A 27246-nucleotide genomic window follows, 5' to 3' on the forward strand; every position below is an offset into this window, starting at 1 on the left:
ACAATGTATCTATCTTTCTGTGTCCCCTTCAACATTTACTACTCCATTTTTTTTGTTATTGATCATTTTTGTTGATGTGAGATGAAACCTCAGGATTGTTTTATATTTATCGTATTAGTAGTGATTTGGAGCATTCTGTGATATGGTTGTTAATAGTTTACAGTTTTTTAAGAATTGTTTTTATATTGATCATTTATCTACTGGGGAATGACTTTTGGTCTTGTGTGTGTGTGTGTGTGTGTGTATATATATATATATATACACACACACACACAAACATATATAATATATATGTACATACACATACATACCATTATGCATATATATATACATGTATTTACATATATACATCTATCTATGGCTATATACCTGTTCTCTATAGATCTTGTATACCAAGCCATTATTTGAGAAATGTGATATAAAGATTTTTTTTCCCATTTGACCACTTCCCTTCTTATTCTATATCCACTGATTTTGCTTTTGGAGGAACATTCCAATTACAGAGTATTAAAATTGTCTACTTAAAAGTTTGTAATTGCTCCTTTATCTCTCATTTCATTAAGACTCAATCCCTTCCCCTACCTGTGAAGCTGCTTCAATTCTAATGGTTTTGTGGTATGACCTTTAAAATTTAGGTCAAGAATCCAGTTTTGAATTTATTGTAGAAGATGTTTGTCCAAATCTAATTTCTACCAGACTGGGTTCGTTTCCCTAAATGTTCTTATCAAATGAAGAGTTCTTTGAAAAGTAATTTAAATTTTCAGGTTTATCAACAATTTGTTATGGTGTTCCATTTTTTTATTCTTTCCTGTCTAGTCTTTCCCTCCTCTTACTTTTGATGACCACTGTTTGACTTCAACCCACTTTTCCTGGATTGTTACACTTTATTCTTCATTCAATCACCCTGTTTCTGTCACATTATCTTCATTGCTACTTGCCTACATGGTGATATTTGGTTGCTTTCTACTTGTCTTGGTATACTTTCCTTGTGTCTCACAGAATATGTGGTTTCTTTATATCTCAGTTCAAGTGTAAATTCATACAAGAAGTTTATCCTAGTTATTCCAGGTGTTAATCCTCTTAATCCTCCCCCAATTAATTTGCAATGAATTTGTAATAAGAGAGCCTTGTATTTACTTCTCTGTATAAGTTCCCCTCAATGTAAATAACTATGCTTTATGAGCAAAGAGGTAGCTTTGTTTTTCTTTTTGTATCTTCAATACTTAGTACAAAGTCTGACACATAGCAGGCATTTTGTAAATATGTATTGAATACTGAAGCTACTAAACAGCTTTATGTCTCAGTTTTCCATTTTAAAAATGAGGAGTATGAAATGATGATTTCTAAGGTTCTTCAATACTGTGATATCCAAATAGATTTAAAAATAAAACCTTTTTTTAAAAAAAAATTAAATGGCTCTTTGGCCCATTCACAATCAGAATGAAGACCATTTTAAGCAACCAGACTGTGGACATTCTAGAAAATGTTGACATTTCTCTGAAGGGTCAGACAGTTATTGTGAAGAGAACCAGAGGAATCCTCCGCAGGGATTTCAACCATATCAATGTGGAACTCAGTCTCCGTGGAAAGAAGAAAAAAAGGCTCCAGGTGGACAAGTGGTGGGAAAATTGAAAAGAACTTGCAACTGTACGCACAATCTGTAATCATGTACAGAATATGATCAAAGGTGTTACTCTGGGTTTTCATTACAAGATTAGGTCTGTGTATGCTCACTCCCCCATCAATGTTTTTATTCAAGAGAATGACTCACTTGTTGAAATCAGATATTTCTTGAGTGAAAATATATCCGAAGGGTGAGTATGAGACCAGGTGTTGCTTGTACAGTTTCTCAAGCCCAGAAAGATGAGTTGATTCTTGAAGGAAATAATATTGAACTTGTATCAAACTCAGCTGCCCTGATCCAACAGGCCACTACAGTCAAAAACAAGGATATCAGAAAGTTTTTGGATGGTATCTATGTTTCTGAGAAAGGCACAGTGCAACAAGCTGATGAATAAGTTAGAAAAGATGCCAAAGGCTGTGTCCTGAGGAATCAACACTTATTCAGATGTCAAAATAAAAATACTTTTTGTCAAAAAAAATAAATAATGAAACTTTTATTTAAAAATATAAAAAACCCTTTAAACTAAAAACAAAAGGCAAAAATCTGTATTGTCTCTTCTTACTTAACCAGGATAAATTTACTTCGTCTTTCACTCAGCCTTATGTTGCTTTTAAGTAAAGTCCCTATTATTAAATATTAGGAGAACATTTCTGTGACATTATATTACTAAAAATGATGAGGTATCAAATGTATTCCACGAATGTACTCAATGGGCAAAAGTTCATAGGCTTCTTCCTTGATAGAATCATCAGGTTTTTTTTTCCTTTGCCAATAGCCTGAAGCAAAATTTTCTTTGGGAAAAACCAACCAAACAAAAACTCTTCTAGAATTAACAGAAGGAATTCTTCCCTATCTTCTGTAGCAAAATTCCTTTTTTGTTCTTTTTGTGGAATAAAATACTTTTAAACTTTTGAGATGCACTTCTGTCTTGGGAGGACCACAGTGATTTCACAGCCTCATTAATTCCTGGCTGAATGATGGCCAACAGCTAGACTTTTTAAAGGAATCAAAATACTTTAGTACACAAACAATATATTATAGCCAGACAGGCCACCTGAAACATTGATTTTTTGGTGGAATCAGTTTATTCATAACAGGTACTAATGACTGGAGTGAAAGCAGAACAACTTTACTCAACAAACATCTGGAATTAGCAAAAATCACAAAACTCTAAGTTACGAGTTTTTAAATGGCTACTCTTTCTGCATTGGAGACTTACTTGGAATTATAACTATATTTACATCATATACATATGTAGCTTATGATTCTACAATGCCTTTTAATCTCTATGAAAATCTTGGGGATTGAGGAAATTTTCTATAAAGAGAGATAGATGGAACAGAATTATATCATTGGATTAATGATGTAGTGAGACTGATACCCAGAAATGAGCCTGCCTTGACCTTCTCAGAAACAGAGAAAGGACAGTAAGAAGCCTCCACTGAATCTTGGGACAGGAAGTCACATAATAGGAGATGTGGAAATGATGTGTATACTCTTGTTACTTGGATTCCTCACATTAATCCAGACCAACCTGTAGCTGAAAGGCATTCCTTTTAAAACATACCTGATTAGAGGCTGTCCACCTCTTCTTTTTTTTTTTTTTTTTTTTAGTTTTTGCAAGGCAATGGGGTTAAGTGGCTTGCCCAAGGCCACACGGCTAGGTAATTATTAAGTGTCTGAGACCGGATTTGAACCCAGGTACTCCTGACTCCAGGGTTGGTGCTTTATCAACTGCACCACCTAGCCACTCCCCCACCTCTTCTTGAAAGGAGAAAACTACCACCCCTTCCAAGGGGGCCCATTTTGGCCCATTCCCAGTGATCTTGACATGCCAAACTTACAACAAAGAGTCTGGAGTGGTTGGGCTATGATTGTGGCCAGGCTGACTATTGCTAAAGATGAAAACAGCCATAACTTGGGTCACATGGGGAAGTACAGAGAACAAAACCAGCTTGACTTTAAGGCCATAGTGTCATTACAAGAAGACAAATGGAAATCAGTACAGGAAGAGAAGGCTTGCTTCTAAAGCACAGATGGGGATCATGAATTTGCAAGAGAGGAAATGTAAAGTTTATAAGATTCTAGATAATATAATTCTATTAGCCTGATGTACTGGGTTATTTATTTCATCTGCCATCTATAGGTATTAGAGTATATAGGGCCCTGGGTCTAGACCCCCAAAGACCTGAGTTACAATTTGTCCTGAAATACTTATTAGTTGTGTGACCATGGAGAACTCACCTAACCCCTATTTGCCTCAGTTCCTCATCTGTAAGATGGGTATACAGTAGAGAAGGAAATGGTAAACCACTCCAGTATCTTTAGCAAGAAAGTTGCATGGGCATTCTCCATAGGGTCAAATAGAGTGGGGCATAACTTGATGATTGAACAATACCAAGTGGGGCAGGAGATAGCAAGGAAGAGTGTCCAGGCATGGGAGCCAAGATGGCAGAGAGAAGCCAGGAAGTTTCCTATGCTCTCCCCTGTTTCTCTCAGAAACAATTAAATCAAACCTCTACACAGACCATGGGAAAATAGAACCCTCAAAAAAAAGAGTGAAACAATTTTCCATTTTAAGATAACTTAGGGAAGGCAGAGCCAAGATGGCAACAGAAGAGGACCATCTCTTAGTTACTCTGGAGCAAAACTTGTAAACCAAGGACTCTAACTACATTCTTGAGAGACAGAACCTACAGAGGGATCCAGTGAGGCAATTCTCCAACCCAAGGAAACCTGGAAAAGAGTGGAAAGGTTCAGTTCCACGGGGTCGGAGGGGTGGCCCACCAGAGGGGTGGCCCGCTAGAGTGAAGGAACTTCAGCCTCCTGGAGGCAGCCCCAGGGTGCTGGGAGCCACAGCTCACGGCAGCGGAGGCAGTTTCCTGATCTATACCCCGGGAAGCACCAAGCACAACTTGGGGGAACAGCAGGGGACCTCTGCCAGAGCAAGCATGTGAAGCCCAGCCCTCAGGGCACATAGCAAGCAACATGACCAGGGCAGCCCAGATCCAGGAACCTGAAGCATGTGGAGCTGGTAAGCAGGAGCCCCCAGGGCATGAGTTCTGAACCTAGGGAGGGAAGTGAAGAGAGACTGCAGAGCTCTGCCCTCTATCCCGGGAACAGGACTCTAGGGCTCTGACCACATTCAGATCCTGATTGCAGTCTAAGCCCCCCACAGAACAGCAGCCCCCCCCCACCTCAGCCCTGTGGCAGAGGGTTATGTTTGTGGACATTCACAGGCCAGAAAGGAAGACAGAGACTCAGACATGGAGATCCTTGTGGGGGTATCCCACTAATACTCAGAAGCTCAGGAAGCACCCCCAAACCAGGCACAGTCTGCAGAAATGAGTAAACAGAGAAAAAAAGGAACACCATTGAGAAATACTTTGCCTGTGATCCCAAGAAGGATCAAAACACTCAATTTGAAGATGAGGAAGTACAAGCTCCTGCATCTAAAGACTCCAAGAAAAACAGAAATTGGGCTTAGGCCATGACAGAGCTCAAAGAAGACTTTGAAAATTAAGTGAGGGAGATAGAGGAAAAATTGGGAAAAGAAATGAGAGAGAGAGATGCAGGAAAACCATGAAAAAGAAGTCAGCAGCTTAGTCAAGGAGATCCAAAAACATGCTGAAGAAAATAATATATTAAAAACCAGCATAGATCAATGGATAAAACAGTTCAAAAAAAAAAGAATGCTTTAAAAAGCAGAACTGGCCAGATGGAAAAGGAGATAAGAAAGCTCTTTGAGGAAAACAAATCCTTCAGACAAAGAGTAGAACTCAGGGAGATTGCTGATTTTATGAGAAATCAGGACTCAAAACTTCAAAACCAAAAGAATGAAAAATTAGAAGAAAATGTGAAACATCTCATTGAAAAAAACAACAAATTTGGAAAACAGATTTAGGAAAGATAACTTAAAAATTATTGGAATATCTGAAAGTCATGACCAGGAAAAAGGGTCTTACCATCTTTTTCAAAGAATTATTACAGGAAAATTGCCCTGATATCCTACAAGCAGAGGGCAAAATAGAAATGGAGAGAATCCACTGATCTCCCTGAGAAAGAGATCAAAAAAAAAAAGAAACCCCAGGAATATTATTGCCAAATTCCAAGCAGCCAGAAGGACACAAGTCAAATATCATGGAGCTGCAGTCAGGATCACACAGGACTTAGCAGCAACTACATTAAAAGCTCATAGGGCTTGGAATATAATATTACGGAAGGCAAAAGAGCTTAGAATGCAACTGAGAATCAACTACCCAGCAAAACTGAATGTCCTCTTCCAGGAAAAAAAGATGGACTTTCAATGAACCAGGGGAATTTCAAATGTTCCTGTTGGAATAGCCAGAGCTGAACCAAAGGTTTGATCTTCAAATACAGGACTTAGGTGAAGCATGGAGAGTGGTGGAGGAGAAGAGGAAAATATGAGGGACTTAATGATGATGAACTACACGTATTCCTGTATAGAATAATGATACTGAGAATACTCATATGAACCTTCTCATTCAATAGAGAAGGTAGAAGGAACTTTTATAGATGAAGCACAGGAGAAAACTGAATTTGAAGATATATTGTGATGTAAAAATGGAGTCAATAGATAAAAGGGAAATGTAATGGGAGAAAGAAAAAGGAGAGGAGAAATAGGATAAGATATTCATATAATAAGATTTTTCTTTATTACAATGAGCTATTGAAATGATATGGAAGGGGGGAAGGCAAGGGAGAATGAGGGAATCTTTGCTCTCATCAGAGGTGGCTAGGAGAGGAAACAGCATATATACTCAATGCAGTATAGGCATCTGGAGTAAGAAGGAGAGAAGGGGGACAGGGGGAAGGGGGGATGTGAGTGATGGAGGAGAGGATGGACCATGGGGGGAGAGTGGTCAGATATAACACATTTTCTTTTTTACTTCTTGCAATGGGCTGGGATTGGATGACTCGCTGGGACCATAGGGCCGGGTGGATGCTGGGTAAGGGGTGGTATGTGGGCTCAGGGCCACTTGGCCCCAGGGCTGGGGATTTGTCTGATGCAGCACTCCACTACCCTACAGCAGAGACAGAGTGAAAGGAGAGAGAAAATATAGTTCATAGTAGTAGAGAAGTATGAATGGAGGGAGTTGCGATCAGCAATGGCAATGGTGGGAAAATATAGAAGCAATTTTTGTGATGGACTTATCCTAAAGAATGTGATCCACCCAAAACAGAGCTGGTGGTGTTGGAACACAGACTGAAGTACATTTATTATTATTATTATTTTATGGGGGGTGTTGCATAGCAAATGGGACTGGGTGGCCCACCTGGGGCCACACAGCTGGGTGATTGTTGGGTGTCTGAGGCTAGATTTGTACCTGGTTGCTCCTGACTCAAGGGCCAGTGATCTATCTGCCACCCAGCCACCCCTACTATTATTATTACTATTTTATTTTATTTGGGGTCTTTTTTGAGGGGTGGTTGTAGGGCAATGGGGTTGGGGTGGCTTGCATGGGGTCACACAGCTGGGTGATTGTTGGGAGTCTGGGGGCGGATTTGGGCTTGGCTTGGGTGCTCCTGGCTCCAGTGCTGGTGCTCCCTCCACTGTGCCACCTGGCCATACCTACAATCATTATTATTATTATTATTTTTTAATTTTAATTTTTTCTCTCCCCTTTACTTTATCACTTATGCAGGTCTATATTTTCTTGGGGGGAGGATGTATTAGTTTATTCTTAAACAAGAATGTTTTAGTAATATATAAAAAATTATTTGCACAAAATAAGAACAAATAAATAAATGGATGAGTGAATGAATGAATGAGTAAATAAATAAATAAATAAAGGTAACTTAGAACTTCAGGAAAGGTCTTTTTCATTTTAGTATCAGCAGGATGCAGGCAAGCAGCAGAGACTTAGTTACAGCACAGATCAGCAAAGAAGGCTCCTTGATCCTGTCTCAGCAGGCTAGTGGCACAAAATTCAGCTGTGAGGTGTCCAACCCCAGTGCAGCAGGCAAATTGGGAGCCCTGAAACCCCAGAACACAATAGATGTGACTAGAACAACTAGAGTAGTGGGCAAATCACAAACACCTGAGGGTCCAGTATAGAAAGGATATGACCACACACAGCCCTAATTCCCAGCACAAGAAGTTTGGGCCAATATTCTTCAAACCTCAAGAGAAGAACTCAGCTTTTAAAAATGAACGACAACAACAATAAAAGAGCCCTGACCTTAGAAAGCATCTATGGCAAAAGGGAAAATCAAAACACAAACTCTAAAGAGGACAATGACAAAATGCTTACATGCAAAGCCTCAAAGGGTAATATGAAGTGGAAGAGCAAAAGTTCTTCTTGAAAGAGCCCAAAATGGTTTTAAAAATCAAGTAAGGGAGCGAGAGGGAAAAAAGAAATGAGAGGTATACAAGAGAATTATGGGGAAAATCCCTTGGAAAAAGGAAGCCCAAAAATTGAGTGAAGAAAACAATTCCTTAAAAAAAAAGAATTGGCCAAATTGGGGGGGGGGGGTGTACAAAAGTTAATTGGAAAATAAATAATTCCTTAAAAATTAGAATTGGCCAAATGAAAGCCAATGATTCTATAAGAATCAAGTATCAGTCCAAAAAATCAAAAGAATGGTAAACTACCTCATTGGAAAAACAACTGGAAAATATTTCTCCAGGAGAAATAGAGAATTATTAAACTACCTGAAGTCCGTGATACCAAAAAATTATCAAGAAAAACTGCTCTGGGGGCAGCTAGGTAGTGTAGCGGCCTTAGAGTCAGGAGTACCTGGGTTCAAATCTGGTCTCAGACGTTTAATAATTACCTAGCTGTGTGGCCTTGGGCAAGCCACTTAACCCCATTTACCTTGCAAAAACCTAAAAAAAACACTGCTCTGATATCCTAGAACCAGATGGCAGAATAATCGCTGAAAAAATCTACTGATCACTTTTTGAAAAGGGTCCTAAACTGAAAACTCCAAAAAATGTAGACAGAATTATGAGGACAAGATGAAAATATTTCAAGCAGCCAGAAAGAAATAATTGAAATATCAGGGAATTACAGTTAAGATTATATAGATCTTAGCAGCTTCTGCATTAAAGGATCAGAGTGCTTAGAATATGATATTCCATAAGGCAAAAAAGATTGGATTATAATCAAGAATCAACTACCCAACAAAACTGCATATAATCTTTCAGTAGAAAAAGGTGAACATTCAGTGAAATAGAGAACTTTCAAAATTTCTTGCTGAAAAGACCAGAGCTGAACAGATAATTTGATTTTCAAACACAAGATTCAAAGCATAACAAAGTAAACAGGAAAAATAAACATGTTATTCAATAAGACTAAACTGTTTTAATTCTTACATGAGAAAATGATAGTTGTAACTCTGAAAACTTTATTAGGGCAGTAGAAAGAATATACATAGAATATAAATTAGTATAAATTGACTTTTATATGATGATATTAAAAACATTAAATGTTGAAAAAAGGAAATGGATAAAGAGGGAAAGGGGAGACAGAATGGGGTAAATTACATCTCATGAAGAGATACAAAAGACTTATAATAGAGGGAAAGAAGGAGGGGTGAGTATTGTTCTGATTTGGCTCTAAGAAGGAATAACAAAACACTCGGTTGGAAATGATGAGAAGTGGGATTTCAGAAAAATCTGGGAAGACTTACATGAACTGATGCTGAGTGAAGTGAACAGAACCAAGTGAATATTGTACATAGTAATAGCAACATTATGTAATGATCAACTGTGCTAGAATTAGTTCTCAGCAATACAGTGATCCAAGACAATTCTAAAAGATTCAGGATAAAAAATGCTAACCACATGCTGAAAGAACAATGCATTCTTAATGCATATCAAAGCATACTATTTTCATTTTTTCCTGGTTTTTTTGTTTTTCTGAAAGGAAAAACCACAAGAAATTGTGGTTTTTTCCCCTTCCCTTTTGTTCTGATTCTTCTTTTACAACATGACTAATATGGAAATGTGTTTGTTTGTACATATATAACCTAAATCAGATTGTTTGCTGACTTGGGGAAGGGGAGAAGAAAGGTTATAATGAGAAAAATTTGAAATATATTACAAAAATGAATGTTGAAAAATATCATTACATATAATTGGAAAATATACTATTAATTAAAAAATGCTTCTTGACTGATTTATTGACTTTCAGCTTATACTAAAAAGATCAGATTCAGGTATTATTGAATCAGATATGTAGCTACCACATACTATCAGAATCCTTGGTACATCATCATCTTGACTTTCTTTTGTAAGCCATACAGCTTATAAGAACCATGGTTATCTCCAGTGATGTGTTAAGCAAGATGTAGAGGTATCCATCAAAAGAAAAAGTTATAATTGGATGAGTTCTTCTGAGATAAGCTAAGCATAGACCTGGCAAGTTTTACAATTCTTTTTTCACCAGAGAGGAGAGGAAAATTTCATCCCCTAAATCTGATTTTTAGTGGGGGGGGGGGGATATTCATAGTGTTTATTAAAGTTTTTCGCTGTTATAATCTTTATCTGCTTGTAAGTGCAGGTAGGGGGTACAGTGGGGAGAATCTCAGACCTGGAATTAGAAAGACTCATCTTTCTGGTCCCAGACATTTACTAGTTGTGTGACCTGTTCCAAGTCACTTAACCCTATTTGCTTCAGTTTCCACATCTATAAAATGAGTTGGAAAAAGGAAATGGTAAACCATTCCAGTATCTTTGTCAAGAAAACCTCAAATAAGATCACAAAGAATCAAATATGACTAAAAATGACTGAACAACAAATCTGTGCCTATTACTCTAGGGAGATGGAAACTCACCTCTATTCAAATTCTGCTTTAGCTTTCCTACTGTTAAGAGTAGGGACTTAGTTATTCCAATCCACAGTAATTATCTGTCTCACAGAAGACATACAGAGAGGGAGGCAGAGAGAATGAGACAGTACATGAGAAAAAGAAACACTCCCACAGTGCTTTCCAAACCTGACAGTCTGTTCAATACTATGTCTACAGGCTTATAATTTCACCAAAATCTCCCCACAGTCAAGCAACGTCATATTTATAGTGCACTTTAATTAATGTTTCTGTAGGACTGAGATTGTAGGCAATGGTTTGTGAACCTGATTTGTGTGTTTGTATGTCTGATGTTAGTATTTACTTATATGCATACATTAGTGACTAATTTTTAAAACATTTCATTAAACATGAAAATAAGATCCTCCAAGGGAAATTGCATTCTATGGGTAGAGAGCTCTATTGTTCACTCTGTTACTAAATTGAGAAGACAGAATGTTGTAGTAGCAAAGGCAATGAGCCAGAAGGAAGAAGAAATGTGTTATGGCTTTAACTCTACCATTAAGCAGTGAAAGCAACCTTGGTCAAATTATACCACAGACTCATAGCCTTAGAAGTTTAAGGGACCTTAGATATCATTTAGTTCAGGACCGTCTTTTTACAGATGAGGAAACTGAAGCAAAAAGATTAAGTGACTTTCCCAGGGTCACACAACCAATAAGTGTCTGAGACCAGATTTGATCTCAGGAAAATGAATCTTCCTGACTCCAGGACTGGCACTCTATCCACTGAACCATCTTGCTGTCCTAGAATCTAAATAGATGACCTATATTTATCCGACAACAGAAAAATAGGCATGACTACTCCTCCCTGGGGCAACTAGTTGGTGATGCAGATAGACAACTGGGTCTGGAATCAGGAAGATTCATCTTTGGGAGTTCAAATATGGCCTTAGACACTTACTAACTATGCGACCTTTTTGCCTTAGCTTTCTCATCTGGAAAATTAGAAGGAGGAGGAAATGGCAAACTGCTTCAGTATCTTTGCCAAGAAAACCTGAAAAGGGGTCAGGAAGAGTCAGACAAGAATAAATAACAACCAAAAGGGTTAGGAAGAAAAGCAACCATAGACCATATATGGAAATTTGTTTGCTTTAGAGAATAAGAAAAACAAAGATCACACCTTTGGGGGGGGGGCAGCTAGATGGTACAAAGGCTAAAGCACCAGGCTGAGAGTCAGGAAGACCTGAATTCAAATTAAGTCTCAGAAACTAGCTATGTGACCCTGGACAAATCACTTAACCCTGTTTGACTCGGTTTTCTCACCTGTAAAATGAGCTGAAAGAGGAAATGGTCAACCACTCTAGTGTCTTTGCTAAGAAAATTCCAAATAGAGTCACGAAGAATGGAAATGGACACATTTTAGATGGCCAACAACAAAACTGAAGTTCCTAATTACACTTTTAACAATATTTCTCTACTTTGATTTACTGAGATGAAGAAGAATGATGATCATGAAGCTTAAACCTCGCTAGATTTGTACAATTTAAGACATTCCCTTCTTTCTGAAAGTTAGTCTTTTGTTGTCAAGATGTTGATTCTCTATGTGACAACTTAAGAGAATAAATGATTCTCTTTGCACAGCCATAGTTTTGACCATGAGAGAGATTTTTAGTCATGAGGATAATGATAACAAGGACTATTTTGCCTTTGAGAGTTTAAAAACTATTTAAAAGTATCTCAAAAGGTGGGTAAGGATGGGTATTATATCCCTGTTTTACAAAAAGGAAGAAAAAGGAAACACAGATTTATTAAGCACTTTTTACGTGCCAAGCACAATTCTAAGGGCTTTATAAATATTTCCTCTTTTGATCCTCACTTCCTGGGAGGAAGTTGCTATTATGATTCTCATTTTCCAGAAGAGGAATTCCAGGCAAACAGGGATTAAGTGATTTGCCCAGGGGCACACAACTAGTGTCTGAGGCTATATTTGAATCTGAGTCTTCCTGACTCCAATTGCAATACTCTTTGCACTTCGCCACCTAGTTATCAGCAAAGAAACTGAAACTGAGAGAGTTAAAGTGACTTCCTTGAGATTATATTCTGATCTAGAATGTAACTAAGGACTTCTGACTTCAAATTTAGTGCTCGGCTGTATTACGCTAGTACAATCCAAGCCCAATGCCATAGTCCAGAAATCAAATTTGTAAGTGCTCATATTCAGAGTCAAAGCAAAAATCTGTTAGATAGCAAATTTAGAGGACTAGGCTAAATCCAGGATGAATGGTTCCAAAATTGGTATAGGGTAGAATGGGGAGGACATCAACATAGAGCAAGATCAGGAAAACAATGACAGCATGAGTGTTGTTCTTCCACATTTTGGAATCTCTTTTCCTTTGCCCCTGTTTCAATTTACCTTATACCACACTTATTTGTGTATTATTTTTTTCTCATTGGAGTATAAACCCCTCTTGGGTAAGCATCTAACACAAAGTCCAACATATAAAAGTGCTCAATAAATATTGAATTGAATTGAATTCTACTGGTGATTGACTGGTTTGGAGTATACCAGAAAGCTTATGTTGTCACCCACTCTGAGTATTCCCCATGCACATAAATTTGTAGAAACTGTTCTCTGATTCATTTTCAAGTGAGTCTGGTGGTCTGATTAGACTTGATAGAAAGATATGTAGAGGCAATTTAGTCGAACCCCTTCATTTTATAGGTGAGGAAATTGAGGCTTATGGCAAAGAAATAACTTGTTCTCAAAGCCAATAAATGACCAGATTTGTGATTTAAGCCTATACCCTCTATCTCCAAAGACAGTCTCATCCTTCACCTGAATCTACCAACAATTAGATTAATATTTCATTGGCAAATATCCCAAAACACAAAACATGTAGCTTTAGAGTCTAGTACAAAGACATATTTAATATAATAAGGATTTAAGTGTCAGTTATGTGCATGCTAGTCAGCGGTAAAATTCCATTCAATTAAACATTTATTAAGTCTTTCTCATATATGTAGCTTCTCAAATGACAAAAAGTGCTTTAAATTTAAGTATTTCCCAATTGATAAATAGTCAAAGGATATGAAAAGACTATTCTCAGATAAAGAAATTAAAGTTATCTATACTCATGAGAAAAAGTTCTCTAAATCATTATTGATTAGAGAAATGCAAATAAAAACAACCTGAAGTACCATTTCACACCTATCAAATTGGCCAATGTAACTAAAAAGGAAAATGATCAATATTGGTGGGGATGTGGGAAAACTGGGACACTAATGCATTGTTGGTGGAGCTGTGAACTGATCCAAACTTTCTAGAGAGTAATATGGAATTATGCTCAAAGGGCAATAGAACTGTACATACCCTTTGATCTAGTTATACCACTACTATCCCAAAGAGATCACAAAAAAGGGGTATAAAAACCCCAACATACAAAAATATTTAAAGCAGCTCTTTTTGCAGTACAAAGAATTGGAAATTGAAGGGATGCCCATCAATTGGGGAATGACTAAACAAATTGTGGTATATGAATATGATGGAATGTTATACTTCTATAAGAATGGGGATGTGACTCCAGAATAGCCTGGAAAAACTGGAATGAACTGATACAGAGTGAAATGAGCTGAACCAGAAAACATTATACACACTAACAGCAGCATTGGGTGATGATTATCTATGATGGACTTGCATATTTCAGCAGTACGATAATCAAAGACAACTCTAAATGATTTGTGATAGAAAATACCACCAATATCTAGAGAAGGAACTGTGAAATCTAAATGTAGACCAAAGATTACTATCTTCAGTTTTAAAAAGTTGTCTTATGTATTATTCTTTTTTCGCTCTGTTTTTTTTCTTTTTGGATTTGATTGTTCTTTCATAGCATATTTAATATGGATCTATGTTTAGCATGGTTATACATGTATAGCTTATATTAGATTACTTTCTGTAAGGGGGAAGGAATAGGGCAGGGAGAAAATGTAAAACTCAAAACCTTGCAAAAAAAATGACTGTGGAAAACTTCCATTGCATGTAGTTGGAAAAACAAACAAACAAATAAATAAACACACACACACACACACACACACACACACACACATTTTTTTAAAAGTATGTTTGACACAGATAGAGTGACATAGGGACAAAGAAAAAGAGATTCCAATGTGTAAAAACACAGCACCATACATGCTGCCTCTTTACTTTTCTGGCCTTGCTGTGCTTATATCCTTTCTGTTCTACCCTCACACCAGCTTCGGATTCATTATTCTGGGATCAGACTAGTCTTTTGAATTTGATATCTCATGGATTTTTATTTTGATCCTTAGACTCAGATTGCTTATATATTTGATTTATGGATTGTGATACTGTTCCATGATAAGATCTAAGGATAAAAAGATAAGATAAAAATAGGAACTTTAATTCTACTTGGGTGATAACAAAAATATATATACTATGAAGAGAGATGAATCCTGCAAATAATGAGACAAAGAAAGTCTTTTTAAAAATAATTAATGGCATAAAAACCTCAACTGTGAAAGCAACTAAGGATTTAATAGAGGTGAGGATTCCAATGTTGCTTCTGCAAAGGCAAAGAAATACAAGATGTAGGGCTAAGTTTAGGGAACAACAAGGAGAACAATTTGGTTGGGGCACAGACTGTATGCAGGAGAATAATGTTCAGTGATTCTGGAAAGGTGGCCCAAACCAGATAGTTAAATGCCTTAAATGCCATGCTAAAAAATTATATTTTTATCTTAAGAGTCAATAAAGAGTCATTGAAGATTCTTGAGCAGAAGTCATGATCAGACTTCTGTTTTAGGAAGATATATCTGTGAACTGTGTCAAGGGAAAGGGTTCTCCCTTCTTAACCTCCCTTCATTCATTTCTGACTACCTCTTCATCAGTTTAACTATCAAGAATAAAGCAAAGTTGGTTGCAAGTTGTCTATCCCATTTATATTATAGTATGATATGATAAATATAATATAATTAACATAACATAACATGATATAATATAATATAATATGGTATGGTATAATATAGTATAATATAATTAATATAATGTAGTAAGTGAAAAGCAACTTGTTTTTGAGGTATCTAATTGACAGCTGTGTGGCAGTCCCTCATTATCATTTCTGTGGCAGCTCTAAAATAGAACAGGGGATAAGAGATAACAACAACTGGGATAGAAAAAAGAGAAAAGCAGGATATGAAAAAGACCAATTCTAGGAGGAAATCTGAAATTTCTCTTTTGAACATTGAGATCTACATTTGTTAGATTATAGGTTATGCTTCACTAGAAAAGCTCCTTTTTCATTATGTTCTCACCACAGTAGAATTTAATAAATATTGAATCTGGCAGTGTCAGGATAAAGAGCACATTTGTCAAGATCTTTATGTGACTGAGAAAAAGGACTATTCTTTATTTCTAGAGGCATGTGATGTTACTCCTTGAAGGCATTTGATAGGATCTGAGTTCAATTATACATCTTCTTTCCACCTTGGACAATATATAGACAGTATCCTACTGTCTTAAGGAATGACCCTATTAACATCAGGACAAATAGGTAAATATCGATTCGAATTTTACAAGCAGCAAAGTATGCCATGTTTTTAACAGTATCTACCTGATTAGTACAAAAGTCTTAGAGAATATACAAAAAAGGGCTTAAAAAAAGTATTCTCCAGGAAACTATAAGCACCTTGAGGCCAGGGAGTATTTTCACTATTTATCTTTAAATTTTAATTGCCTAGCATAGTAATTCGAATTCAATAAGTGCTTGTTAATTGGATTTGGATACATCTGGACCCCAAAATTCTTTTAGTTTTTCACCCCTTCCCTTATAAACTTCATTTATGACAATGACCAGAAAGGCTAGTCATGCTCAAAATAATGATGAGACCGTTAGAGGCAGGAATGTTAGTTAGAATTTTTAGTTATTAACCTTTTTCCCCCTTGAGCTGTCATTTATTTTTATGACTATTATTTTTAAATTATCCAATTTAACAGATGTTAGTTAAGCACTTACCACATATAAAGTTATATTGAAAATATATATATGTGTATGTGTGTGTGTGTGTGTGTGTGTGTGCGCGCACACACACACACACACACACACACACACACATCCTTTCTAGAGGAGCTGAACCAGTTCTCAAAAGATGGGAAGAACTTAAAAAGACAGAGGGACTATTTCTTATATGGGAGAGTCCATAAAGCCCCAAAAGAAAAGATGGATAAGAAAAGGTTGAAGAATGATATTACACAATTTTATGGGTATAATATGTGACAGAGAGGCAGTTAAATGACACATGTATACACTAAGATTGGAGTCAAGATCACCTGCGTTCAAATTTGGCCACAGACACTTACTAGCTATGTGACTCTGACAAGTCATTTAGCCTCTGTTTACCTTAATCCACTGGAGAAAGAAATGACAAACTACTCCAATATCTTTATCAAGAAAACTCAATAGACAGTATTGGATTGGTAAGGTTCGACAAGGAGTTGGACATGTCTGAACAACAATATAATACAAAGAAAGAAAAGTAATTTGAATTTCAACTCCATGGAACTTTAGATGACAGAATGAAGAGTTTTAAACTTAATCCACAAACTGGGAGCCAATAAACTGAAAACTGTTTAACAAAGAGTGATATAATCAGAACTGTGCATTAGGAAACTTCCTTTTGCAGATAAGATGGATAGGCAAAGATTAAAAGCACAGATGCAAGCAAATCTAAAGTATATTATAGTTGGTGCTTTACAATGATGAGTATGATGAATTTAAAATGCCTTCTAAATCATAAAACTTAAATAAATTATTTTCAGCACAGTTTTATCATGAACTTTATTTTTTTTAAAGTCCAGACTTGTGACTTCATTGGTAAAGAGAACTTGGAAGCCACCTTTTTTGATAAAGAAGAAAAAAAAGTCATTGAAACAGTCCAGGTGAGTGTTAAAGATAATTTTACATGCAAGAGTGCTACCAGAAATGGAATGGAAAACAGTGCACAGTCTAGAGAGATTGTGGAGATTTGATTGTATCATTAGATCATGAGATTTATATTTGGAAGAAACCTCAAAAATTACCTAGTCTTTCCTCACTTTACAGATAGAGAAATAGGAAGTCAGGAAAATTAAATGACAAAGGTCACAGTAAGTAGCAGGTTTGGAGTTAATGCCCAAGGATTCTGATTAGATCCATATCATTACATAAACTAACTGCAGATCAACTGACAGTATAGGATAAGTGAACCCAATATCTCCAAGAACATCAGTTTGCCCATCCCCCAACATCAGTTTTGCTTCTTCTCTTCCCCCACTTCCATTTTCAGGAAAATAACCATGACAAATGTAGGTGATATAGTCCCCAACTTCTTAGCAACCATGGCTAAAGAGAAGACCCTACTGATGACCCCTGACAGAAACTTTAAATCACCAAAGTACTATGTCCTGTCAAACAGCAGAAATTGATATAGTATTATTAATGGAAATGATATTAAAAAAAGATGCATTATCATCTGCATTGCTGCTGCACCCTAAGGATCCAGTCATTTTCTAAATTTGCAGATGAAACTTCCTATAAGTGCTATCTTCTCTTAAAATGGATCTTCAGTACTCAAGACAGTGCTTTGCACAGAGTAAGTAAGTATTCAGTTAAATGCATAGATGATCAACAAAGCAAAGTCCTGGATGATATGAAAAAAAAACATGGGATCAGAGGCATAGAAAAACTGGTTCATCTTGGCAAAGGAAATAGATTTTTTTTCCTAAGACAAGAAGTAAAGAAGCAATGTTTAAAGATATAAAGGAATTTTGAAGTGTGGAAGAATTCCCATTGGTCTCAAAGCACTAAAAGTTGGTTAAACTAGTATTCTATTACTTAGACATTTATTTTAACTAAACTTTCTGCACATCTAGAGTATATAAGAGTTGATGTTTGCAATGATAACTATAATGAACTTGAAATGTCTTCTAAGTAATAAAAGAATAAATTATTTTCAGCACAGCTTTATCATTAAGTATATTTTTCAAAAATTCAGATTTCTGACTTCATTGGTAGAGGGAACTTGGAAGCTTCCTCTGCTGATGTTGAAGAAAACCAACTTATGGCCTTAGAAAGTTGCATAGGTCCCAAAGAAGTTAAGTGACATCTCCATGGCCTCACAAATACTATATATCTAAGATGGGCCTTGAACATAGGTTTTTCTGGATGCCTGCCCTCTAGTCACTGTCATGTGTCATGTTGCTTCTCAAGAATATTTAAATATGTTTTATTTCTTTGAAAATTGGTCATCCAGGTATGGGATATAAATCTATAAATCAATCAGATTATTTGATTATTCATTCTATTTTTCTACTGTCAGATGTCACTAATAATAAAATTAATCCAACAATTTTAAAAGCCCTATTATGTTCAACACTTTGAGCACATAGGAGAAGAAAGATTCAGTCTGAATCGATGGCAAATGGAAATTTTTCCCCTTAAATGTCTGAGTATGCTTTATTACTCACTCTAATCAGCTCTCTGGGGACAAATTATTTGTCCTAATTCCTAAGTTTTTGACAAACAGAAATTCTCAATTCATACACTAAAGACATTTTGAATTTTTGGCATAGAATATATATTTTGGGGGTTCACAGATGGATAAAGATAGAGATGGAGAGATTTGAAAATGATAATAATGCTTTACTAATCATTAATGGGTTGATGACATGCATTTGGATGTTACCCTAAGTTGCTTCACCATTACAAACCAGGAGTGTACTAGTAAATGTTTAACAAATGGCTCTCTGAAAAAAAATACACACAACAATCTGCATTACTATCATTTTCTTCCTCAATAAGGCAATCAATAAAATAATAAACCAACCTTAAATAGGGACAGTACATTGTACAGTGATAGAACAATGGGACTGGAATTATGAAAACATGAGTTCAAATTTAGCCTCTGATACCTATTACATATGTTATCCTGGCAAGTCATTTCACTTCTGCTTCGTTCAGTTTCCCCAACTGTAAGATGAATGTAAGAAAAACATTTTTAAAGTACTTAGCATAACTTAGCAGGTACTTAAAATAAATGGTACTCGCTATCCATCCCTAATTTGGAATGTTTGCTGATATCTAAGATATAAAGGCTCACATTGAGCATTTAATAAATTGTATCCTTCAGCACACCCTTGGTACAAAGTCATAGTACAAGAATGTTTGGGATATTAGTTTATATTTAATATGTTTATTCCATTTTTATATGAGAAATTGGGACAATTAGGGCAGGAAACTATAGTGAAGGAAGTAGAGTAGAAATAGCCTAAATAAAACCTCTCTTAAGATCCTTAGCTTCAATTTAGAATCTGATCTACAACTCTGGATTAGGACTAGACTTTTTAGCAAAAGGGAATTGAAGGGGATCTCTGTCATCTTCCAAATGATTTGAACTTAGTGCAATTACATCATGGCTCCCAGAAATAATTATGTAACTATCACATTCTCTGGTTTTGATGGGATATTGATTTTAAGCTTTTTTGCCACTAAAAGCCTGACTTTTAGCTGAGCAAAAAGTTACAGAAGTGAAATGAGCTTACAGTGTTCAAGAAACTTTTAAAATCAGAGTATATTATTTACTTTATACCCCAGTCTTCTCAACTTCATTCATATATACTGTGATTATATTGCAGATGAAGAAAGCAAGTCATTATAATCATTGTGGCTTATATTTATATAGCACTTTTCAAGTTCTGAAAATGCTTTCCAAATATTATCTTATTTGATTCTCATGAAAATCCCAGGAAGGAGAGTCTATGATTATACCTATTTTACAAATGAAGAAACCAAGATATACACATAGGTTAAGTGACTTGTCCAGGGTCACACAGTCAGTAAGTGTCTGAGTTTGGGATTTACCTTAGTTCTTCTTGACTCCAAATCCAGAGCTCTAGCAATTCTGATACCTAGTTGCTTCTATTTCAATGTGGAAGAAGAAAGCCTAAGTCTCAAGTTTGAGCAAGTCACTTGGTCACCCTGAGTTTGTTTCCTCATCTGTAAAATAAGGGACTAGATGATCTCCAAAATCACTCTCAGCTCTAAATCCTATGAGTACACATTGCACATTCTAATGCTCTAATAGGAAAGCATAGGTCCTGAGATGTATCTTGCCAAGTGGTCCCAGATGGCTCTAGAGGAAATAGTGAAGATAGCCTGCTTCACTTAAATCCATTCATGTATATAGCATCACATCCCTGATGTCATGGTCTTTTTTTGAGAACTAAAGGCAGACAATAACAAGAAGGCATTATCTTATTTGATAAATACTATATAAATATTAACTTAGTTTATCCTTACATTTCTAACACTATCAACTTATATGGAATTATCAAAGAATGTTCAAAACATTCAAAAACATATCAAAACATTCAAAGTAGAAAGACTTAAAATTCCTTCCTTTTACACAGGAATAAATTTAGGACTATACAGATGAAATGACTTATTCAAGGCCACATGATAAACATGTAACAGAACTAGGATTTCATCCTTCCTCCCTTCCTTCCACCTTAGAAAGTATAATAGCACTAAATATAAATTTTTGATCAATTGAAATTTAAATGAATCCTTACATAAAGGCACAGCCAACCTAGCATTACTGCTTATGTGAAGTAGGACACATTGGACAAAATGATGTGAAGGAAGTCAGTTCTATAGGAGCAAAGTAATAAATCTTATAAATTGATGGAAGATAATTTTGTTATTTTTAAGTTGGGATTTAATAATCACGTTTTTGTGTTGCAATAATACTGTATTAATGTTGAAATAGTGTTGGCTTGGGTAATGATGATATGTTTATTCAGACTAAGAGGCTGGGTGTCATGAAATTTTTTAAAGACATATTTAAAAGCATATTTAAAGATATCCAGATGATACAGTGGAGGTTGAACCTGTACCTAAAGTCAAAAAGAACTGAATTCACATTTGGTCTCAAGAAGTTAGTAGCTGGGGAAGTCACTTAATCTCTGTCTACCTCAGTTTCTTCAACTATAAAATTTGGATTGTAATTGAGATGGCAAGCAAAGGCAGACAGTATTTATGTAGAGCCTACTATGTGAAAGGTTCTGTGCTGAGCACATAACAAGTATCTCATTTGATCCTTTTAACAACCCTGGGAGGCAGGTGCTATTATTATTTTATAATAACTATTAAAATATAGCATCTAGAGATGGCTAGGTGGCACACTGGATAGAGCACTGGCCCTGGAGTCAGGGGTACCAACCTCAGACACTTAATAATTACTTAGCTGTGTGGCCTTGGGCAAGTCACTTAACCCCATTTGCCTTGCAAAAACATTAAAAAAAACAGCACCTATCTTGATGCCCTATTTTAGAAAGGATATTGACAAGTTGAAGGATCTCTGATCTCAGAATGCTGACAGGTTACCACACTATTATATGAAGATCAGTTGAAGAAATTGGGGGTACTTATCTGAGAGAAAACTCAGAAGGAAAGGGGGATGAAGATAGCTATCAAAGTGCTATCTTTAAAAGATGAAATTTGTTTATTTTTATTGGCCCTGTCAATAGGAGCAATGATTAGAAATTCTCTAAATTCTCTAAAAAATCATATTGCATTTAGGTATTAGGTAAAAATGCAAATTCTAAAAATTAGGTAGGTTCAAAGGTAGCATGACTTATCTTTACAGGTAGCAAATTCCCCCTCATCAGAGGACATCCAGAATAAGAAGACTCTTTGTTTCTTAGACTGCTTAAGGGATTCTTATTCATGAATAGCTTGACCTACATGACGTCTGTAATATCTTCTAACTCTGAAATTCTATAATATATTAGTACCTAAAGTGACATTAGGGAAATAGCTAATTTTATAATTTAATTTGCAAGACATCATTGATAAGGGGGGGGGGCTGAGCCAGATGGGGGGGGTGGAGCCAAGATGGCAACAAAAGAGGATCATTTCTTAGGTGCTCTCACTCAAAACTTATAAGCTAAGGACTCTACATTTTTGAGAGACAGAATCCACAGAGGGATACAGTGAGGCAGTTCTCCAATCCAAGGTAACCTGGAAAAGAGTGGAAAGTCTTCCATGGAGTGGGAGGGGTGGCCCACCAGAGTGGTGGCCCGCCAGAGCAAAGGAACTTCAGCCTCCTAGAGGCAGCCCCAGGGAGCTGGGAGCTGTGGCTCATGGCAGCAGGGGCAGTTTCCTGACCTACACCCTGGGGAAGCATCAGGCACAACTTGGGGGATCAGCACAGGGACCTCTGCCAGAATAGGCACATGAAGCCCAGCCCTCAGGGCACTTAGCAAGCAGCTGGCCACAGCAGCCCAAATCCAGGAACCAGAAGCAGGAGGAGCTGGTATCAGGAGCCCCCAGGGCATGAGTGCTGGCCCTAGTGAGGGGAGTGGAGAGAGACTGCCTAGCTCTGTCCTCTGTCCCTGGAACAGGACTCTGGGGTTCTGACCACATTCCGATGCTGATCTCAGTCTACGTCCCCCATAGAAGAGCAGGGCGCCCCCACCTCAGCCCCATGGCAGAGGGGTACACTTGTGGTCATTCACAGACTAGGAAGGAAAACAGAGCCTCACACATGGAGATCCTTGTGGGGGGCATCCCAATAACACTCAAAAGCTCAGGAAGCACCCCAAAACCAGGCAGGCTGGAGAAATGAGTAAGCAGAGAAAAAAGAGGAACACCATTGAGAAATACTTTGCCTGTGATCCCAAGAAGGATCAAAACACTCAATCTGAAGATGAGGAATTACAAGCTCCTGCATCTAAAGACTCCAAGAAAAATCATAAATTGGGCTCAGGTTATAACAGAACTCAGAAAAGACTTTGAAAATCAAGTGAGGGAGATAGAAGAGATGTAGGAAAAACATGAAAAAGAAGTCAGCAGCTTAGTCAAGGAGATCCAAAAACACGCTGAAGAAAACAACATGTTAAAAAACAGCATAGGTCAAATGGATAAAACAGTTCAAAAAGTTATTGAAGAAAAGAATGCTTTAAAAAGCAGAATTGGCCAGATGGAAAAAGAAATAAGAAAGCTCTCTGAGGAAAACAAATCCTTCTGACAAAGAATGGAACTGAGGGAGGCTGCTGATTTTTTTGTTTTGTTTTGTTTTGTTTTAGGTTTTTGCAAGGCAAATGGGGTTAAGTGGCTTGCCCAAGGCCATGCAGCTAGGTAATTATTAAGTGTCTGAGACCGGATTTGAACCCAGGTACTCCTGACTCCAGGGCAGGTGCTTTATCCACTATGCCACATAGCCACCCCACTACACCACCTAGCCACCCCTGAGGTTGCTGATTTTACGAGGAATCAGGACACAATACTTCAAAACCAAAAGAATGAAAAATTAGAAGAAAATGTGAAACATCTCATTGAAATAACAACTGATATGGAAAACAGATTTAGAAAAGATAATTTAAAAATTATTGGAATACCTGAAAGTCATGACCAGGAAAAGAGCCTTGACATCATTTTCAAAGAATTACTACAGGAAAATCGCCCTGATATCCTAGAAGCAGAGGGCAAAATAGAAATTGGGAGAATCCACCAATCTGCCTGAGAAAGAGATCAAAAAAAAAACAAACCAACCCCTAGGAATATTATAGCCAAGCTCCAGAACTCCCAAGTCAAAGAGAAAATATTACAAGCAGCCAGGACACAATTCATATATCATGGAGCTGCAGTCAGGATCACACAGGACTTAGCAGCAACCACATTAAAAGCTCGTAGGGCTTGGAATATAATATTCTGGAAGGCAAAAGGGGTTAGAATGCAACCGAGAATCAACTACCAAGAAAATTGAATTTCCTCTTCTGGGGAAAAAGATGGACTTTCAATGAACCAGGGGAATTTCAAATGTTCCTGTTGGAATGGCCAGAGCTGAACAGAAGGTTTGATCTTCAAATACAGGATTCAGGAGAAGCATAGAGAGAGAGGAGGAGAAGGGGAAAATATGAGGGACTTAATGATGATGAACTATATATATATTCCTGTATAGAAAAATGATACTGAGAATACTCATATGAATCTTCTCATTTAATAGAGCAGGTAGAAGGAGCTTTTATAGATGAAGCACAGGAGAAAGCTGAATTTGAAGATATATTGTGGTGTAACAATGGAGTCAATAGATAAAAGGTAAATGTAATGGGAGAAAGAAAAAGGAGAGGAGGAATAGACTAAGATATTCTATATAATAAGATTTTTCTTTATTACAATGAGCTATTGAAATGATATGGAAGGGGGGAAGGCAAGGAGGAATGAGGGAATCTTCGCTCTCATCAGAGGTGGCTAGGAGAGGAAACAGCATATATACTCAATAGGGTTTAGACATCTGGAGTAAGAAGGAGAGAAAGGGGACAGGGGGAAGGGGGGATGTGAGTGATGGAGGAGAGGATGGACCATGGGGGGAGAGTGGTTAGATATAACACATTTTCTTTTTTACTTCTTGCGAGGGGCTGGGATTGGATGGCCTGTCCGGGACCATAGGGCTGGGTGGATGCTGGGCCTAAGGAGTGGTATGTGGGCTTGGGGATCTGTCTGCTGCACTACTCAGCTACCCTACAGCAGAGACAGAGTGAAAGGAGAGAAAAAATATAGTACATGGTAGTGGGAAAGTACGAATGGAGGGAGTTGAGATCAGCAAAGGCAATGGTGGAAAAATGTATTAGTAACTTTTGTGATGGACTTATCATAAAGAATGTGATCCACCCATGACAGAGCTGGTGGGGTTGGAACACAGACTGAAGCACATTTTTTATTATTTTATTTGGGGGGGATGTGGGGCAAATGGGGCTGGGTGGCCTCCCTGGGGCTGCACAGCTGGGTGATTGTTGGGTATCTGAGGCCAGATTTGGACCTGGGTGCTCCTTGTTCAAGGGCCAGTGCTCTGTCTGCCACCTGGCTGCCCCTACTATTATTATTCTTACTATTTTATTTGAGGTCTCTTTTTTTGGCTTTTGCAGGGCAATTGGGTTGTGATGGCTTGTGTGGGGTCACATAGCTGGGTGATTCTTGGGTGTCTAGGCTTGGGAGCTCCTGGCTCCAGGGGTGCTCCATCCACTGCACCACCTGGCCATACCTACAATTATTATTATTATTATTTTTTATTTTTTTCTCTCCCCTTTACTTTATTGCTCATGTGGGTCTATATTTTTGGGGGGGAGGGGGTATTATGTTTACTCTTAAACAATAATATTTTAGTAATGTATGAAAACATTATTTGTACAAAATAAGAATAAATAAATAAATGATAAAAAAGACATCATCACACATATCTTTTCTCTCTTCAAAAATATTAACATGTAGGTAACACTATGTATACATGATATTGTGGAGAAAGTATATGAATCAGTCTTAATATGTCTTTCTGTTTCTTCTAATTTGCCTCTAATTCTACCTCTTCACACTATTCAGAAGTAATATGAGTTATGCCAAGAGGTGCAGTCCCTTTCTTTGAAGATCTTCAAGAAGAGACTAGATGTTGGTTATGTGATAGTGTCTTGAATCAAAAGGACATTAGAGGTAGACATCTGTTTTAGGTGATCATGAAAAGTGATCCTTTCCAGACTTATATCCCAGTCAATTTCCTTGAAATTTTATCAATCATTTCCTTATAGGAATAACACCAACAGTTATTTACTATAACAAAATTCAAATATTATAATTTCCCTTCTTAGATCAGAGTGACAGGACAATCTTGTCAAGTAACTCATCCCAGTAGCCCACAGTAAACAATCTCCCTTCAGATGAGATCAACAGTTATTTAATAGCAGTTCTAGGTAGCTAGGCAATTTTCACCCATGTAGAAAATGATCCTCTATCCATATACTTGTATATAAGAAAGGTGCTGTTGTCATAAGTTGGAGGGGGGAAATGAAAATGGATAATGACAAACAGCAGGCATAAGAAGGATCTTCTTACACACTTAGCAATTAGATAATGTACAGTTGTATGGGCTATAAATTTATACCCCCTTTAGGAGAAAGAGAAATATTAAGTAATTGTGGAAATTGCAATTACCCTGGCCAGACCACAGGTCTTAATGCTTCATATCATGGGCTATTCAAATGTGTGTGTGTGTGTGTGTGTAAATATATATATATATATATATATATATATATATATATATATATATATATATATATCTGCCTTCTGAATAATTTTTGTTGTTCAGTCATTTCAGTCATGTACAATTCTTTGTGACCTCATTTTGGGTTTTCTTGGCAAAGATGCTAGAGTAATAGACCACTGCCTTCTCCAGCTTATTTTATACATGAGGAAACTGAGATAAACAGGGTTAAGTGTCTTAGCCAGAGTTTAAGGTAATAAAATAACATCTAGCTATCTGAGGATGAATTTGAACTCAGTTCGTCCTTATTCCAAGCCAGCCCTTTATCCAGTGCCATCTTGGGAGAGTAATACTATCCCCAAATAATTAACCTAATATAGAAAGATGGTTAAGAAGGTTTTTGGTTTTTTCTTTTTTTTAGATTTGACCTGTGAGTTTATTAGTACAAGAAACTTGTGATGAGGATTCTGTTCTGAGACTGATCTCAGATAAAGTGACTTGCTTAAGGTCACTACTTTCAGTGTAAGGGGCAGGAAGTGAACTGAGATCTAACTTCAAGGCTAGGTCACCACACCATGCTTCCTCTCTATAAAGTTGGTATAATGACAATGTGCCATCATTGTTAATATTTATTATCTGTGAGTTTACCCTGTACCAAACTCAGTTTTGATCAAAACTAACCTTTTTTTAAACTTATGCTCTAAGTATTTATATACAGTAACAATTTTCCATAATACTAAATTGAAAATTAAGAAA

At 36.9% G+C, this 27246-nt stretch overlaps 1 protein-coding gene and 1 pseudogene across 5 annotated transcripts in view; one reads left to right on the forward strand and one right to left on the reverse strand.

Annotated features, from left to right (window-relative positions):
* Nucleotides 1-27246, reverse strand: part of RGS6 (regulator of G protein signaling 6) — a 684015-nt gene that overhangs the window by 321585 nt on the left and 335184 nt on the right. The window lies entirely within an intron of this gene.
* On the forward strand, nt 1441-2085 carry LOC141522390 (large ribosomal subunit protein uL6-like; annotated as a pseudogene).

This window comes from Macrotis lagotis, chromosome 4 (genome assembly GCF_037893015.1).
Source record: "Macrotis lagotis isolate mMagLag1 chromosome 4, bilby.v1.9.chrom.fasta, whole genome shotgun sequence".
Lineage (NCBI taxonomy): Eukaryota > Metazoa > Chordata > Mammalia > Peramelemorphia > Peramelidae > Macrotis > Macrotis lagotis.